Source organism: Stegodyphus dumicola, chromosome 7 (genome assembly GCF_044657685.1).
Source record: "Stegodyphus dumicola isolate Sdum_Otavi_A_Nest chromosome 7, ASM4465768v1".
Classification (NCBI taxonomy): Eukaryota; Metazoa; Arthropoda; class Arachnida; order Araneae; family Eresidae; genus Stegodyphus; species Stegodyphus dumicola.
In genome coordinates, this window is record NC_140774.1 from 185,082,818 (window position 1) to 185,102,776 (window position 19,959).

The 19,959-nt window shown below is 33.5% G+C and overlaps 1 protein-coding gene across 1 annotated transcript in view; it reads right to left on the reverse strand.

Moving 5' to 3' along the window:
• The window catches only part of LOC118196299 (uncharacterized), a 175,850-nt gene that overhangs the window by 103,332 nt on the left and 52,559 nt on the right, over positions 1-19,959 (reverse strand). The gene's annotated exons all lie outside the window — the stretch shown is intronic.

Sequence of the window (19,959 nt, forward strand, 5' to 3'; positions counted from 1 at the left end):
CCAAAAAAGCCTCCCTTTTTTTGACAAAACATTGTTATTTAACCCCCGACTTAATTATTTAATTAATTTATTAAATGACATCCCCTGACACAACCATGTCTCACTTGAACTTAATTGGCCAATTGCAACCATGTAGCAATTAAAATTAGGCATCACGTATATTTTCTATGTCACCTTAAGAAAGACGAGTGGGGTGTTTTTTTGTTCTCATTTACTATGGGGAATTCTCCAGAATACATCATGTCCTGATAAAATGTCTCTTATGAAAATAATACGTTTATCTTCTCTCCTGTTTGCATCATAGTTCAAGTAACAATTAAACAATAAATGGCACCAATGCTCCAAGTCAAGCATTTTTTACAAACCTGCCACTTTCATTTACCTCTTACAATGAAATAAATTTTAACCCTCCCTATTTGGACAAAGAAGTCCTGTTTTAAATGCACATTCGCTCTTTAGGTACACCCCGTGTGACCCACACTTCATTATCAAGGAAAGCATTCTCTCTGTCACTGCAGCATACATAGAAAGCCAAAAAAAAAAAAAAAAAAAAATCATTTATTCGCAATATAATTGTTTAGTTTTTACTGGCGCCTACCAATCAACCTCCATTTTATCGTCATTTCCTGTCAAGGAATCCACAATTAAGAAATAACTTTGAAACCAGAATCTACGTAATAACACACTCCTTGACTAGGGGGAATTCTCCTCATTCTTTACACAGCAAACAACCAAGTACAACATTTCCTTGAACAGGAAACATTCATTCGCAGTCATTTATTAGTTGCATGATAAATTATTTTGCAGAAGTGGCCATGTGCTTTTTTATTTATAATTGAAGGCTAAAACTATAAAATATCAATCAGAAATATTTAAAATCTTTATGTAGAATTTCAAGAACAAATTCTTTTTAAAATTATTTTTGGGATCAGTGGATAATGAGCAACGTTTCAGTCAGGGTCCTGCAAGTGTACTGTGTAAAGAAAAATTTGAGCAAAACCAAATTTTGTCTCTTTCTTCATAGCTCTAGGAAAAACCAGGGAAGCACTTCCGCAGAGAACCCGGTAAATGTAAACATCGCCAACTTTGGCGATAACAGTTCAAACCTGGTAACCCAGCGGATTTATCGTATTCGCTTGTTCGAAGTTTGCAACCATTCCTCTTGCGTTCATTTTGTTGAATTATCACTGTCGTTGCTCGCATTTGCAGATTTATATTATTATTCTTTTATTTATTATTATTTTTTCTGATTTTTTTAACAACGAACAGATAGAAATATTTTCGTAGATAGATGCCGGTTCTCGGCTCGGGATGAAAGGAAGAAAATACGGCGAGAGGGGTGAATGCTAATTTGTAACACGGCTGTTCACGTAGTGTTCTTAATTATTAACAGCTCTGAGAACCATGAGGTTTCCAACCTCTATTATTGGTTATTATCATCTAAAATTATGAAAATAAATCAATTTTTATGGCGTAAAATTTTAACAATATATTGTTAATGCTTTTCTAACAACAACCTTTCAGAGGATGGCAGGTGTAACATAAATAGATGATTAAATTGAAATAAAAATATTATTGATTATCTAAGATGACAGAATAGTTTGATGCATCAGCATGGTCATCAAAATTAGCAAACCACTGCTGTTGTAAGGAATATATTGTTTTCTGTGTTAAATGGAATTTAAGACAAGTTTTTTTCGCTTATCACGTTTAACCGGGTAATTTCAGTACATTAATAATAATTTATATTTTTAAATGAATTTTTATTTCCGTTATAAATGCTTATATATGCTTAATATATTCTTTTCTGTGCTAACTTAAATTTAATACAAATTTATTTTCGTATATCACGTTTAACTGGTTAGTTTTACATCTACATGCTTATTATCTGTGAATTTTTACTACCATATGCTTAATATATTGTTTTTGTCTGCTAACTTGAATTTACATGCACTAAAAACCACGTTTACAAAATATCACGTTTACGGCTCGGCTCATCATCGATGAACCGCGAGCTTGGCGAGTAAAAATGCAACGGCGCCAACAGGTTCTTTCCCGAAGCGCCAACAGGTTCTCTGCGGATGAAAACCCAAAACCAGGATTTGTTGTAAAAAAAAAAAAAAAAAAAAAAAAAACTCTTTGCAATGTTATACTTAGTTTTATGGGAACAGTCAAAATACAATCCACCCATCTGTATTAGACATCTGGTTAGGAGCATGCCAGAAAAGTTGAATTCCTATTTTAGAAGAGAAATAAATTTTTCTGAGATTTCACTTTCTGTGTTAACATGCATATTCTTTTGTATTTACTCCAGATGCGCTGAGGCTTTGTTTTAATGTGTGTCTTGTTTTCGATTGCCATTGCACCACATTTTAAAAACTGATTTTAAAAATCTAAATATAAAACAAATCAACACATCCTGGTGAAAGTGATTTCTTTCTGTAAATAGATTAAGTTTTTTTGCTGTTATGCTGAAGCATTTTGGTCTTCAACTTAAGGAGGTTTGACAATAAGACATTTGATTTATTTAGACAGTGCATCTAAATGCGTAAAAGCAACTTTATTCAATGAGAGGAGATCAGACTGAAACTTACTGATATACAGTGGTGGCCAAAATTGTGGACACTTTTGGAAATTTTTATGTTTTTGAAATTTGTATGCTTATAGAAAACGTTACGTTTCACAAAATGCAAACTTGTATATATCATTTTAAAGAGAATTTATTACTGAATTCAATACAAAACACAAAATTCAATTATTTGCAATACAAAAAAAGTTAAGCGATAATAGTTATCGATATACATTAGATAGTGATGATTGCAGTGAGTTATCAGTACTTAGTAGGGTACCCTTTATTTTTTATTACAGCTTCACATCGACGTTTCATTGAGCTGACAAGAGTTTTAATTTCTTCTTTCGTTATTACATGATGCCAGGAAACAATTATAGACTCAATTAGTTCCCTTTTATTTGATGGGCACCTCATTCGGACAAGAGTTTTCAAAACGGTGCCACAAATTTTCGATAGGATTGAGGTCAGAACTGTTTTCTGGCCATGACAACAATTTAATGCTCTTTGTACGAAACCACTCTTTCGATATTTCGGCCGTGTGGCAAGGAGCAGAATCCTGCTGAAAAATAAACGAAGCATTGTTGGGAAAGAGATCTCTGATGGAAGGTAGAAGTTTTGGTTCTAGAATAGTGTCAATGTATTTTCTGGCATTCAGGGTCCCATCGATGACATGAAGGCGACCAATACCGTCTGCTGACATGCATGTCCAAATCATAACACTAACTGGGTTATTCACAGTTGCTTGAATGCAGTCAAGATGTAGCTCTTCTACTATTCTACGTCTTACATATTTTCACCCATCACTACCGAATAACGATATCTTAGTTTCATCACTCTATATAACTTGTAACCACTGATCATCTGTCCAATTAATGTGTTCCTTTGCCCACTGTAGTCTTTTTTTTTTTTTTTTTTTTTCGTTGCTGAAAATTAAGATAAGGCTTTTTTCGTGGAATTCTACCTCTCAGTCCAACATCTGTTAATCTTCTCCTGATTGTTCTTGAACTGACAGAAACACCAGCATCATTCAGATCACTTCTGATGGCCGCTGATGACATTTTTCTATCTTGGAGACATAGTCTTTTTATTCTTCTGTCATCAATAGATGTGGTGCACCTTTTTCGGCCTTTTTCTTCTTTGTTTTTTATTAAATTTGTCTCCTGATATCGTAAACAAAATTTTCGGACTCCAGATGTAGTCACTGAACCACCCACCTGTCTTGCAATTTCAGCACAGGAAAGACGACTTCTCGTAACACAATAATATTACATCTCTTTCTAGGTGTCCAATCTACTCTTTCATTTGATGTCATTGCTTTTTGACTAAATATTAAAAATTTTTACAAAAATTCCTACTTGTAATTTCAGTGTATAAGAAACAGGTCCTCCTTCTACAGAACAAAGCAAAAAATTCAAAAACATAAAAATTTCCAAAAGTGTCCACAATTTTGGCCACTACTGTATATGTATTAAAATAAAATTTGATATTTTTTAAAATTAATCCTTTGTGCAATTTAAGCACTGAGAATTTGTGTATTTGTTAACCATCAACACAGTTTTCTTAAATTATCTGAACCGTTTGAAAATGTTTGAAGTGGCCAGAGTGTGTACAAGTAAAACTTAGACAACTTGTATCTTTGTAGGTTATTATTACAGTCTTCTTAAACATTTTAAAACTGTCTGAATGTTTACAATGGCTTGAATATCATACTGTAATCTTTCAGGATTTCATCCTAATTTACAGCAGAACTTGATACTCCCTCCCTGAATCTTTTAATTTTTGATGCTGCTTTCTTAAATGTGGGTGCTTCTGCCAGTATAAATCTTTACAGGAAGTCTGCTTCATTTTTAAATTCATTTAGAAGAGGAGAAAAAAAAGCACCATTTTACATGATTTATTATTCATTTACAACTAATACAATTTGCTCTTGAGTTAAAACATTAGCCTTTGAAATTATGGGATATGCTGTATAGAGCTATGCCCATCTGTGTCTGGAAAACTGAGATACATTACGAAGGGAAAATAAATGAATGTTTGTTTTATTGTGTCATTCTAAATTATCAGCTCTTAAAATTATAAATTAGAAATGAAATATTTTTTATATTGAAGTTGATATCTAGTAGAATAATACCACTACTCGAACTGTCTAGGGTTGGCATAAGTAACTTCCATCTCTCCTTACATAAGCTAGAATATGCATGCCTCCTAAAGAGTCCTTTTAATATTGTATTTTCTGTAGCACTGCATAATTTATTACCAATAAACATATTGTTTCAAAATGAAAAATTACAGGCATTAATGTAATATATTTTGTATATTAAACAGTTTTCAAAATTGTCAGTTTTCCGTAGCCAAATTATTACAAGCGAAGAAACTCTAATGAAACACTTCCTTTCTCTAAATCATGCTCATTCCTGCTCCAAAAGAAAACTGCTTATTTAAATTTCTACATTTGATGTCACTGAATTGGATAATGCCTCATAAAATGTAACCAATTCATTTGCATATTCTTTAGCTTTCTTAAATTCATTTGTCTGAAACTCCAGTAACACTTCACAGAGTAATTATGAGTTTCGCTGCAGTATCTAATTGCATACCTTCTTGATGAATCACCTTATCGACATAAATAAGAATGTATTCTACCAGATCAATAAGATATATGAATATTTAAATGCTGTGATTTTTTTAATAAATTAGATGCCTCATTAAAATAGGAGTTTCCTTTTATAACTTTCTTTGAGCTTTTAAAAGGCGTATATTATATTTCCAAGTTCGTATTTTACTTTATTACTTTCATATCTCCCCTTCCATCTGGTTTCATAGGATGGTTTCAGCATCAAGTGAACACAAGACTATTCAGCATTTCATATATGCAAAAAATAAAATTAACAATCTTCGCACCATACTAAAAAAAAAAAATTTTTTTTAAGTAAATAAATAAGTTAGTGTAACTGTTGAAGATATAGCTATATCAATAGCAACCCAAATCATACTAAGAGCAGATAAAAAAGTATGTAACGTACCCTTGGGTGTTTTTATCTTGAACACGTATAAAATTACACCCAGTTATTCTTTGTGGCAGTTTAAAGTCTGGTGTGCAGTTTAAAACTGTTTAATATTTGTTTCTAATACTATTTTTCATAGCAGAGGTAATTTCATTAAAAATCATTGTAATTATTTAATTTTGAGGTTCTATTCCGTTTTGAGAACCGTCAAATATCGCCAAACTATTGTTGATGCCAGTGCTGCCAAAAATAATTGCGGCAACCCTAACGCAAGAAGGGAAGTATAATAGTAAATAACTATCTAAAAGATTAGGTACTATTCCGTTTTGAGGACCGTAAAAAAATTGCAGCGAAAATGTATGCGCAAAAGCGCCAAATCTAGCTGTTACGTAATGCCGTCAATAAACTTCGGAAGATATCCACGAGACAGTTTTATGAATAACTTTATTGAATGAACACGAGACTTTTAATGTTTTAATGACGCGAGTTTTATGTATTCTTTTTTTGTGGATGGCATCAGTTTTCGACGTTGCACGTTCTAATTCGTGTTTGCTTAGTGATAGAAGTGTTCTATGAATTTAATGTTGATATGAATTGAATTGAGATATATTGTATTTGTGTTCTGTTTATTGAATAATATCCTAGTTCCTGCTTTACTGTGAAACTGTGAAAATGCTGATGTCGAGTATTAATAAAAGAGTTTATTCGTCAGGAAGCATGTGCAGAATTCAAGTAGATAAGATTTATTTCTTTTTCTATAAATATTGAAATTGTAAACATATATTCTAATAGTAGACTCACTGTGTCTAATTATTATTAGGGTTTATATACGTATATATTAAGAACCTGTGCAGAACAACCTTTGACGGGTAGTCTCGGCGTAGTTCTGATATTTTTTGATAATATTTTCGTTACACTAGCCTACGCGCTAATTTCAGATTGCGAAAGTTTATATAGTTCTATATCTCTTAAGACGCCATTGAAATACTAGTTTAATTTTTTAAATCCTTTTTTATTTAATTTTTTTAATATTCTATGGATTTAACAATTTGGGAATATCCCATGACGATAAGTCTGCAATAGAATTTTGGATAAAGTGCAGAATCACTCACTGCTTGACGCGTTTTTAATAACTGAACATACTCTGTATCCATGTACACATCGAGCTATTTTCACTTAAAAAAAAAAATCTCAGAATTGCACAAAAATGGCACTGCGCACCCTTGACTTTATCTATGTACACATCGATCTATTTTCACTTAAAAAGTCAAAGAAAATTGACAAAAATCCAATTGTTTTTACCCTTTTAAAAAGCGACCAACAAATAAGTGGGCTATTCTGCACTTTACAGAGAATTTTTTCAAAGAAAAGGCATCATTCTTTATAGAAAATTATATTTGAACAACCAACGAGATGAAATTATGCTTTAGCGATAACTCGGTAGCGAAATAGCGATGCAGGCATCCATTCAGTTATGTTTAACAGTTTTTATATAAATTATAATAATGATCTGAAATAGTTATTCACTCTTATGCTTCCATTCAGTCATGTTCAGCCTTTTTTATATAAATTATAATAATAAAAAAGTATTATATGAAATTAACCTTTCATCTAAATTAAAACATCAATCTTAAATAGTTATTTACTATTATACTTCCTTTCTTGCACTAGGGTTGCCGCAATTATTTTTGGCAGCACTGGCATCAACAATAGTTTGGCGATTTTTTACGGCCCTCAGAACCGAATAGTACCAAAGATGGTTGTTTTAATTTATATGAAACGTCAATTTCATATAATATATTTTTATTATATGAAACGTCAATTTCATATAATATATTTTTATTATTATAATTTATGTAAAAAAGGCTAAACATAACTCAATGGAAGCATAAGAGTAAATAACTATTTCAGATCATTATTATAATTTATATAAAAAATGCTAAACATAACTGAATGGATTGCTGCATCGCTATTTCGCTACCGAGTTATCACTAAAGCTTAATTTCATCTCGTTGGTTGTTCCAACATAATTTTCTATAATGAATGATGCCTTTTTGAAAACATTCGATTGTAGACTTTTCATCATGAGCAATTCCCAGATTTGTTAAATCCATAGGATATCAAAAAAGGATTTAAAAATTAACCTAGTATTTCAATGGCGTCTTAAGAAATATAGAGCTACAGTCAAAAGTCGTTAATTCGGACACCCATAATCCGGAATGATCTATAATCCGGACCTCAAAGCTACAAACTTTTTGCGCATGCGTCGCATTGACGCATGCGCGTAAGACCTTTACGGCTGCAAATATCCGTGTGCGCATGCGCAAAATACGTTTACGAGTGCGCGTTTAATCTATAACGGACGGTATAAGCTAAGCTAAAATTATCTAATTCAGTTAATGTTGCAGATTGCGTTGTTTCTTAATCTTCGAATTGGATCCGGCTTATTATTTTTTGCAGACTGTTAGAGCAATTTTATAAAAGTAAGCTTGAACTTTCGATTATGTCAAATAGAATTTTCGATATATATTTACTAATATGTAAAGGATCTACAAAGCGAAAGTATGTTTCGAAGTCCATTAAACAAAAAGTGGAATTGCTGCAAGAAATGGATAAAGGCTTATTTTTCGTTTCTCTAACCATTCCGAAATCTGTTTATCAATTTCACGCTGCTCTGCGGCGGGAGGGGGAGAACGCCGTGGCGCGCAATGAATTGGAAGTTGATCTGTCAGCACTATCCTTATCTTCAGGGCAGATGTTTTTATTTTATTTGGCTTATAATTCCTTACTAAATATAGTATTTCATCTCGATGTACTCCGTCTTTGATATGATTTAAATCAAATTCCTCGTCATTATAATTCGCTTCCGATACTGAAGAAAGTGACACAGAGGTTATTGAAAACGAAAAAATTTCGATTTTGAAATTCCGTATTCTCGACACAGCAATTATAGGACTTGAACAGCGGAACATTGTAACTGAAGAAGAAATTATGTCTGTTTATAGAATTAAAGATAAAGTATTATCACATAAAACGAAGCAACTTAAACAACTTACATTGAAAGAAATGTTTAATAAAGTAAACTAATAAATATTAAGCTTTTTTTTGTAAATTTTGATAACCTTTAGATCATAATTGTTCTTTATCTCATAAATTACGGTTTCATATTTTTAATTTTATAATTTCTGCATGCCATCTTACCAGATTTAAACTGATGATCTATAATCCGGAAAAATCGATAATCCGGAATCGCCGAAGTCCCGGCGAGTCCGGTTTAACGACTTTTGACTGTACATGTAAACTTACGCAATCTGAAAACAAGTGTACGCTAGATTTGGCGCTTTTGCGCATACATTTTCGCTGCAATTTTTTACGGTCCTCAAAACGGAATAGTACCAATTTCGAACATCCTTGCTAAGACAGGTATTAAATTCTCCAGGCTTTCGTTACTCATTGAACATTCTCATTCGACAAGCTTCGTATATGGCCATTAATTTAAATTGACCTAGAAAGTTCCCATTGATTTCCTAGCTTTTCTTGATCGTTGCTTAGAAGAAGATTTTCCCTCTGGTGGAAACTGATAGAAAACTATTTAAAACTAGCTTCCATATGTTTACTTTCTCCTTAATTTGATTTTGTGTTACTTGATTCATTACCTTTGATTTTTCATATGTTAGACGTAATTCCACTTGTAGATATGACTTATGATTTCGAGAAAGATCATTAAGCAGAAGCTTAGACAGTCCTTTCCTTTTTCTGTATCCAGGTCGCAATTAGAATCGAACTGGTCTTGACACCAGCAGTACATAACCTTCTTTTGCCAGTGTGCAAGCTAACAACGCTTCACTTTCTGACGATTTGGAAACCGACTAAAGTAGTAATAAACTCTGAAATTATATCTTGTTTCTTTTTCTATGAAAAATATAAAACTCGTCAACAAATATGCATCAAACATTGTGTGCACAGCTTCTAGTCAAGTTCTCCGATCTAGAATTCTCATTAACAAATATGTATCAAACATTGCGTCTATGGTCATTCTCTGTCAAGTTCTCTGATCTCTTGATTACACACTGAAAAGAAATAAATTGTTTCCCACTTTTCATCTGCTTCATGGATATCGAAATCAGTTAACTATTAATTTAACCAATAAGACTAAATTTTAAGTTAATTCCACTATTATATTGGTTTTCTCTTCTCTTAGGCCTTCTTGTCGTGAAGTTTCCTTCAGCAGTTTCATATTGCACTTTTTCTTTGCTCTTTGACATATAAGGACACAATCTACATTCAACAAAGACAGCAAGTCGACCAAAAATTCACAATCGATAAATGTAGTGGGTAAAAGTTTACAATTGGGTGCCCCTTGTTTATTGGCGATTCTTTTTTGACGCCAAGATCGGCGCCAGGAAGTCACAATTTCAAGATGGCCGCTACACAAAACCAAAATAAGAAGTCGAAGAATTGCAAAAACTATCGTGGTAACCAAAAGTGATGTTTCATCGCCAAAATTTTTTTAAAAATGTCGCCAATCGAAGGGGCACCCAATTCTACACTAAAGCTATGTAATGTTTCAGAGTGCTCATCGGTACTGCGCAAGTTTGTGTAGTAAGTATGCGAAAACTTATGCGCTAAGTCTTTCAAATTTGGAGCCCCATCCACAGACGAGCGTTGTGGGTCTCATACTTCGTATGCGTATATCTTGAAAATGTGCATATATTGAAAGCGCGACTTAGGATATATTATTAGATTTTTACATAGCATTGTTCTAACATAGATATTTTGACACAAAATCGGACTTATCTGAAATGGCATGGCGATTTTTTTTCATATTTTCATTCTACTACTCAAATTATGCCCAAATATTAAATTTTAAAAAATCTGATCAGAAACTCACCGAGAAATTTAATAATTGATCTTGGCGCACTTTTTTCAGTGTGCGCCAAAAATCATTCACTTGGCGGAATTCTTAATTTATAGCAATCTATTTTCCTTTCTTTTTTCTCATTGTACACGAGCGAAAAAATTTTCATCGTTCGTACTTTCAAACAATTTTAGCAAAGTGTGTAAAACACATCTGGCGTTATTATCGCTTATAACAAATATGCCAAATTTAAAAACGCGCCATTATATAAATTTACGTATATCTTTGGAAATTTTGAACAAAAAACTCTAATTTTTTTAAGGTATACCTAAAAATACATTTTCTTTCAGCTGATGTTAAAAATTTGATAGGTTATAGTTTAAAAATTTGTAAAAATTATTAAAAATACAAATTTTGAAAACAGATCAGAAAATAGCTGTGAATTTTATTTGAATTGAACTTAAGTTTCGAATTGTGAAAAAAAGAATCAATTAAGTTAAAAAAGAAAGATTAATAAAATAAATATATACCAAATTCAATTAAAATCGAGGAGCTGAAATTTTGAGAGCTAATTTTTTATAAATTACTCGTGTGATTTTTTACAATACTTCGCATTTTGGCATAATTTGAATCATAGAATTGAAATATGGAAAAAAATTGGTATGTCATTTCAGGAAAAGTTCGATTTTGCGTCAGAATACCTATTATAGAATTTTTCAGAATGGATAGCTCGGACTAAATGAATGAAAGAGTCTCACAACAAGAATAATGCTAGGCATAAATCTAGTACAGTACAAAGTCCGTAATCCGGACTCGTCGAGACGTCGGCGATTCCGGATTAGGGGTTTTTCCGGATTATAGATCATCAGTTTAAATCTGTTAAGAAGCCATGCAGAAATTATACAATTAAAAATATGAAACCGTAATTTATGAAATAAAGAGCAATTATGATCTAAACTGTATCAAAATTTACAAAAAAAAAAAGCTTAATATTTATTTGTTTACTTTAGTAAACACTTCTATCAATGTAAGTTGTTTAAGTATCTTCGTTTTCTGTGCTAATACTTTCTCTTTAATTCTATAAACAGACATAATTTCTTGTTCAGTTACAAAGTTCCACTGTTCAATTCCTGTAATTGCTGTGTCGAGAATACCGACTAACTTGTCAATCGAAATTTTTTCATTTTCAATAACGTTCTCTCTTACTTTCTTCACTATCGGAAGGTATGGGTAAACGCTTTACTGGCTTTATGCGCATGCGTAGCGGACGCGCGCATCAAACGCGCATGCGTAGGTTTGTTGCTTTGAGGTCCGGATTATAGATCATTCCGGATAATGGACGTCCGGATTAGAGACTTTGTACTGTAGTATACATCCTAAGTTTCGCATTCCGGACATGAAAAATGTAAGTTGTATTTCGTCAATCAGCCCAATAGAACGGGAGATATAGAAGTCAACCTTTTTTTTATCCCAAAGGGCTATTAGTTTCAAAACGGCATTTTGCATCATTTCACTTTCTGCGTTGATTGGCTTTTCAAACTGTTGCCACCAAATATTACCGCCATGATTATATTTAAAGAAATTAAATAATCAAGAGTCTGCATGAATGAAAAAACAACGGTACCTAGAGCCATCAAATTTTGAATAACGTAGTCCTCCAACCGAATATAGGAAGCCGAATTTTGAATTTCGAATTTTTTTAATTATCTATTTCAAATTTTGTAAAACTTTAACGAATTTTTGATAACAAACTCAACGATTTCAAAGCAAGCAATGGCAACATTGCTCGGCGGGGAGGGGATATCTCCAGCGCGCGAGACTGTGTTCCGGAAATTCTAATGTTCCGAAAATTCTAAATGCTGTTTTTAAATATTTTATGAGATTGCTGTTGAATTGAATTTTATGTGGTTTAGGTGCGAAGAACAAGATATTGGATAAATTAAGGTAACACACAAAAGATTAAAAAACCGTCTTTTTAGGTGTAATATAAAATCTAAAAAGCTTTCAGAATATTTTTGTTGTTGTTGTTTCAAGATGTACCTCTTTCATACTACTATCCGATGATACAATAAATTGATTCGACACTGCTGATTAGACTAAGCTTCGTGAAGATTCCCTCTTCCTTAGTATATGAAAACTATTATACATTTAGAACTTTATACGTGTGATGAATATACATTATTTGTAAGAATGCAAGTGGGTGTATTTTCAGTGCAATTCGCAATTATTTTCCAATTATGTTTCCTTTTTAGTCCAAAGGGGCTTTGTCCCTGAAGGACTATTGTTTTCGTTTTGCGATTTTGCGTCGGACTCATAAACGTCGGTTCACTTTTCAAACTGTTGCCACAAAATGTTAGAGTCCTGCATTATATTTGAAGAAATTAAATAATGAAAAGTCTGCATAAATGATTGTCTATTTCTCGCATTGTGATAAAACAATGGTACATAGAGCCATCGAATTTTGAATGACGAAATCCTACTGCGAATATGGGCATCTGAAATCCCAAATTTGGAATTTGTTTTATTATAGATTTTATATTTTGTAAAACTTTAACGAATTTTTGATTTACAAACTCAATGCTTTAAAAGCGAGAAATGGCAACGTTATATAGAAAAAAAATACTTTTATCTCCAGCTCGCGAGACTGTGTATATCGGAAATTCTAAAGATATGCTTAATTTAACATTATTTTGCGATATTGCTCTTGAACTGAATTTTATGGTTTAAGTGCAAAGAACATGATATTTAATAAATAAAGGTAACACTCAAAACGTTAAAAAAACGCCCCTTTGGACGTAATTTAAAATCTGAAACATTTCAGATTTTTTTTTTTTTAATTTTTTTTTTTTTTTTTTTTTTTTTTTTTTTTTTTATTAGTCCAAAGGGGTTTTGTCCCTGAAGGACTATTGTTTTCGTTTTGCAATTTTGCGTCGATTCACTACAATCGGCGAATCACTTTTCAAACTGTTGCCACAAAGTATTATCGACCTGTGTTATACTTAAAGAAATTAAATAATGAACAATCTGCATAAATGTATGTATATTTCTCGCATTGTGATAAAACAACGGTACATGGAGCCATCGAATTTTGAATGACGTAATCCTCCTACGAATATTGGCATGTGGATGCCCCAATTTGAAATTTGGAATTTCTTTTATTACCGATTTCCTACTTTGTAAAACTTCAACGAATTTTTGATTAACAAACTGAACGATTTTAAGTCTCTGTATCGGAAATTCTAAAGATATGCTCATTTTAAAATTATTTTGCGATATTGCTGTTGAACTGAATTTTATGGTTTAAGTAAAAAGAACGTGATATTTAATAAATAAAGGTAACATACAAAATGTTAAAAAAAAAATTTTTTTAAAGGCATCTTTGGACGTAATTTAAAATCTGAGACATTTCAGATTTTTTATTTATTTATATTTTTTTTAATTTTTATTTATTTATTTATTTATTTTTATTTATTATTTATTTTTTTTTCCATTAGAATATTATAGTCAAAAACCAGACAAAATATTCCTATCAGTCCTTCTTTGTGTTCCAGGAGAAATCTGCAGTTTAGCAAAATCATATCATTAGTCTTGAGAATTCGACATCTGTAGAAAAAGAGCGTGAAATCTTTATGATAGGATTAAGCTGTCTGTTCGAACTTCATTCAGTTATTTCTTGATAGAGGAACAACAGGTATGTTTTAATTCCCATGCCTTTGACAATTTTCTGTAAATTATGCAATTTTATTTTATGTAAATTATGCAATTTTATTTTTAATCCACAAATCATTTTCTTTTGAATTCATTTATGAGACTGAAATTTAATTAGATATGAGAGATTACAAATCTTATTGTTTGAACTGATGAGCGGATTTTTAGAAAATTCGAATTTAAGCCTCCCTCTTTCATTAAAATTTAGTGAGTCCTGAGTTCCAAATTAGGTATAAAATACCTGAACGCTAAGGTACGAAATTTTAAGATTTAGGACACGGAATATGCATTTATTATTGCATTTTCAATGCTGTGATTGGCATTGTCGGTAATTCTACTGTTAAGGCTGCGGATGTCCTCCTAGACAGTGGCATAGCTAGGGTGCGGCACCATCTGTCCTCGGGTGCAGCATCCAGGGGGCACCAAACTGATGTTACGAAATTTTATAATGAAATATTTTCCATTCTTAGCATACAGAAAAGAGGACAAAATCTTCAATTCTTCTCGGGCACTGAAAGCTTTAGTTACGGCTCTGCCCAAAGACTTTGTCTATTGAGGTGGGAAACGTGAGAATTTGTTACTTCTATTCCTCCACCACAATCTTCTCGAGAGAACTTTCGGATTGATGGTTTTTTAAGTGCTATAATTCTGCATCATCAGACTCAATCCTTATTTCATCTGAGAACAAAACATTCTACCAATGACTTGGCATTCATTCTTTACAGTATCTTCCCTTTTGTATCTCACTCCTTTTGTATACTGCGGTAACGTTAACCCATGGTACATTTAATAGGTGTTTATGAATCTAAATCCTAATGATCTGGTCTTTTAGAGCAGTACTAATCAAAGTTTCTTTGGCTCTCAACTCCAGTATCCTCAATAAGAGGACCCACTAGCGGTTCGAATCGGATCTCCGGTGAAGTTTTCCTTCTTTTTTCCCATGTGTAACGTGGCCACGAGCCAGTTTCACTTAAAAAGTCCTTCCTGAAAGAGTGTTTTGCCCATGAATTATTGAAGAGATTTTCAGTTCTATGGACGCTAATCATGTGACCAACGAATTGTATTTATGATTAAATAAGACCACTTTTTGATGGGCTTTACTAAATCCTTTGCTTTGGATACGCCTTGACCTCTCAGATGTCTTTGCTACTCACGTAACAACCGGTCACACTCCACCTGCACCTCCGACTCTATCTTCTGGACCCATAGTCATGCATTCCTCTACATGAAACGCCATTCTAGGCATCAAATTGATTCGGGCGCGAAATTGCACAATAATCGCGGCTTCAACGATATTTGGAACTTGAAGTGTTTTTTCCCATGTGTGACGTGGATACGAGCCCGTTTCCTTTAGGAATTCCTCCACGAAGGCATCCTTATTCTTTAGGCAGATAGCCTTAGTGTGCTTTGCCTTAATTAACTAGACCAAACCTTAACGAAGGCATCTCCCTCGAATTTCTTTGCCTTAATCAAATAACCTAAATAAATAGTCAAAAAAGAAATGTGATGGCCCGAAACTATGCTTTTTGTATCTCTACGAGTCATTAGTCAAATAGAGCTGCAATTTATTAACTTTGTAGATTAGAAGTTATCTTTGTTACGGGTTAACAGCATTATAAACTTTCAGAAAATGGTCTCACGTTCTTAGGATATTAATATGTTATATATATATATATATATATATATATATATATATATATATATATGTGATGTACCAACTTTTGTCAGGAATAAATAGATTGTTGAAGAATCAAAAATGTAGTCGTAGCTTAAATTATCAGACGATAAGTTTAAAAAACAGGATCCATTTATTATTGGTCAGGAGAAATAGCAGTTACAAAATCAGATATCCGGAGTAAATAAAAAAGATCTACTAATAACATTTTGTATGAGGTTTACTGCATCGTGACATTTAAGAAAAAGCCCCCGATATTCCTTTGCGAGTCCTTTTATAGCCTCTGGAAAGGCGGAGCTTCCAAGAAAATGAGGTCAGCCAATCCAGTTCGCTTTAAATATTTCCAGAACATTCTATAACTGGACGTGTAGAAAAAGGCGGGAAAAACAACTTGACTACGGGGCTGTGGATTTAATTCCACGTACTTTCAAATAAGAGACCAACGCCATTAAAAATGAAAAGAACATACATTTAGAATTTTAAGTGTATTCTTGATTATGGAATTTTATTATTACAAATATATATATATATCATCTAGTCTGTTGTGCAACATTGACGAAATGCTTAGCTTTTCTGCCATAATACTATTACAATGAATGTGCAATCAAATGATGAAACTCGTATTCGAGATATCGCTGGAAATGAAATATTCCAGTGTGTTTCCATGTTTATTATATCCTCAAAGGGACAAAAGCAAACTCTGTTATTTTTCTGCCAAAGGGGCATTAAGAGTTTAAGACATGTGGAGGTAAAATTAAAAATGCGTAGTCCTAAGTTTTCTCTTGCTTACACATATGTAACTTATTTTATAGTTGTATATGACACGTTTTTCGTTCTATGCATGAATAAGTATTGTACATGGGAAATAAAGAAATTGTTCGTTCTTTCAGTTTATTTGCTGTTTCAAAGTAGCTATTATATTAAAGAGAAAATTTTCAGAAGAAAAAAAATGACGGAAAAGCATTAAGAATGTCCGAATTGGTGTTAAAATCATAATTTGTAAATTTTATTTCCTGTAGGCTTTTTTTAATGAGAATTTTTAAAACTACTAAGACTGAAAAAATAATCATATGTTACAAGAGTGGCGAAAACGTAATATCAAAATTCATATGCGGGCAGAATGTTAACCTAAATACTGTATGTAATACATATATGCAGTATACATAAGCATTTAACACAGATTTATTCATAGTTCCTTCAGGCATTTAAAAAATTCGCAACTCCACCCAAATATGCGCACCTGGAAGCCCAAACTTTGAATTCCGAATTTTATATTTCATATATCGTAAAACAAACTTTAAAGAATTTTTAACAAACTCAACTATCTGAAAGCGAGCAGTGGACACACTGTACGGATTAAAGCATTATTATCTTCAGCGTGCGAGGATGTATGTCAGAAATTCTAAAGGTATGCTGTTTTAAATATTGTTGCGTTATTTTCTTCCTTCACGTTCGTATGGGGTTTTGTGTGGATTTGGAGTGAATAAAGACGACACTTGATGAAGTATCGAAACCCACTTTATTTGCCAGTATTGACAGGACAGCTCCAAAACAGGCTTTACAGTCGTCGATGAACTACCATAAACACGCTGACACGATCAGCGACACAGCCTTCAGGTTATCAGGCTATGACGGTGGAAACAGCTTCATTGCAAAGCACCAGAGTACAGCTCCCGACTCTGCTCGGTCGTTTTCGGAACTTCACGCTACAACTTGCGATACACTCGACGACACGCAGAGCACAGCTCCCGACTCTTCGGTTCAGTCGTTCCCGGAGCTCAACACGCTCTCTCGACGATGCACTGCGATACGCTAAGAGATAACCGCGATACGCTAAGAGACTCCTTCGGTGAACTCGACAACCCACTCGGCACTCTCTGTCCGGCTGTCAACTCGGATCGACTCCGCAGGGATTCACTCGCTAGACGAGCCATCAACTTGATACTAACTATCAGCTCGCTAGACGAGGCACACACTCTAACTGACTGCGAACCAACAGGGTTATATAGCTTTCGGCTTGTGTTCGAGAACATTCTGGGCTAAACCGGTAAGAATTCGTTCCAGAAGGTTCTCCATCCGCCCATGGCATATCGCCAAATGGGTGATTTCTCGCCAAATGTGGCAACCCTAAAACTGCTTTGCGGAAAAGCTATCTCACCGCGCCTGTACATTTCGTAACAATATATTGTGATTTTGCTACTCATGAATTTTATGTGGGGTAAATGCGAAGAACATGATATTTAATTAATAAATTTAACCCACAAAAACCTAAACAATAAAAAGACAAATTCTGCAAGACATCTTTCTAAGAAAATTTTACATTGCTATGATAAACTGAGGAAAAAACTGGGGGGGGGGGAATTGAAAAATTTATGCCAACACTTAACACTGCATCGAGAATTCTAAACGCGTGCTGCTTTTAAAATTTTTGTAATTTAGCTGTTGAATTGCATATCGCGTAATTGTATGTCGCTAAAGGAGACGGTAGACTTTAAAATAGCTAAAAAATCAACCAAAATATTGAATTTGTTTTTTTACTCTGGTAATATTCCATATACAAAACTACATCGTAGGCAAAAAACCGAGTTCAAATATTTTAATTTTTAAACAAGTTACAAGTATTTCAACTGTGTAAACAACGTAAACTTTACCCTTTAAATTTTGGAGAAAACGTAAACAATGTATTTCAACAGCTATTTATTGGTGTAATAATTTATATATTTGCCCAAAAGAAGTGTTTATTTCTAAATAAAAGGCTGAAAATGTCAAGTATTGACAACAATTAATGAATTTAACATTGGTTATGTGAATGCTAAATGTGTAGAACAGGAGGAAATAAACTCGTTTTCCCTACTCGTTGCCAATAAGCGTGATCAACGTCGCTTGAACCAAAGCATAAAGAGGAGTTTACCTGCTTGGAAAAAAAAAAAAAAAGAAAGAAATAGTGAAAAATGTTGCATTAAAGAAAGGTAAAAAATATTGCATAAAAAGCATTAAAAGATAATGTAAATGTAACAAATGAAGGTAAAACATATGATGCGAGTGAATTTTAAAAGTTTCATTGGATATATAAAGCATAAATTGTTTCTACCTCCAACTTCGAATCCCATACCAATTTGCGATCTGTTTGTTTTTCTCATATTTGATATTATGAGATTAAAATAGTTAAATGATACGAAAATGTTATCTAGTGTCTACATATTCATATTTAAAGTTAATTTGCTGTTTCTCATGACCATGTATTAAAAATAAGTTTGAAGAAAAACTTTAAATTCAGTTTTCTTAAAACAAAATTTTTCGCAGTTCGTATGTCTTGAAAATGCACCATGCGTCTCATTTTTAGTTAAAAATGAATGATATTCGAAAGAAACTATCTTGTTATACACTGACTACCAATAAGTATTTGGACACCTATGCAAATGATGATATGTGCCGTCTCAAGGTACGCCACGGACTCCGCCGGTGAGAAAGGTATAATTATCGGGTATCACAAATGTGGCCGGTCCTTAAGGGACATATCTAGCGATCTGAAGTACCCAATATCGACAGTGGCCTATGTGATTAAGAAGTGGAAGGTGAGCGGTGATTGTCGGAATGTGCTCCGAATCGGCAGACCAACGAAACTGAGGCATAGAGACCGACAAGTGCTGTTCGGAGAAATTCGGAAGAACCGCACCCAAACGATAGCCCTCATCCGCGAGGAGTTTCAACAGGCATCCGGGAGTATTGTTTCAATGAATACCATCCGTAAGGAAGCACATCTGCTTGGTTTTCATGGTCGTGCTGCTGCCCATAAGCCTTTGATCACAAAGTCCAACCGTGCTGCTCGGTTAATGTGGTGCAAAGCACATCGAAATTGGACCGTAGATCAGTGGAAACGGGTTCTTTGGAGTGACGAATCAAGGTTCACCCTTTACCGTTCGGATGGCAGGGTCTGGGTTTGGCGTCTACCTGGAGAACGTCTCCTGCCAGAATGCATTGTGCCAACAGTCAAGTTCGGCGGAGGTGGAATTATGGTCTGGGGGTGTTTCTCCTGGTATGGGCTGGGACCCTTGGTCCCCATTCATGGTAAGCTCAACTCCGATGCCTACTGCACTATTTTGGATCACAATGTGCTTCCTACGTTGTGGCAGTTTTACGG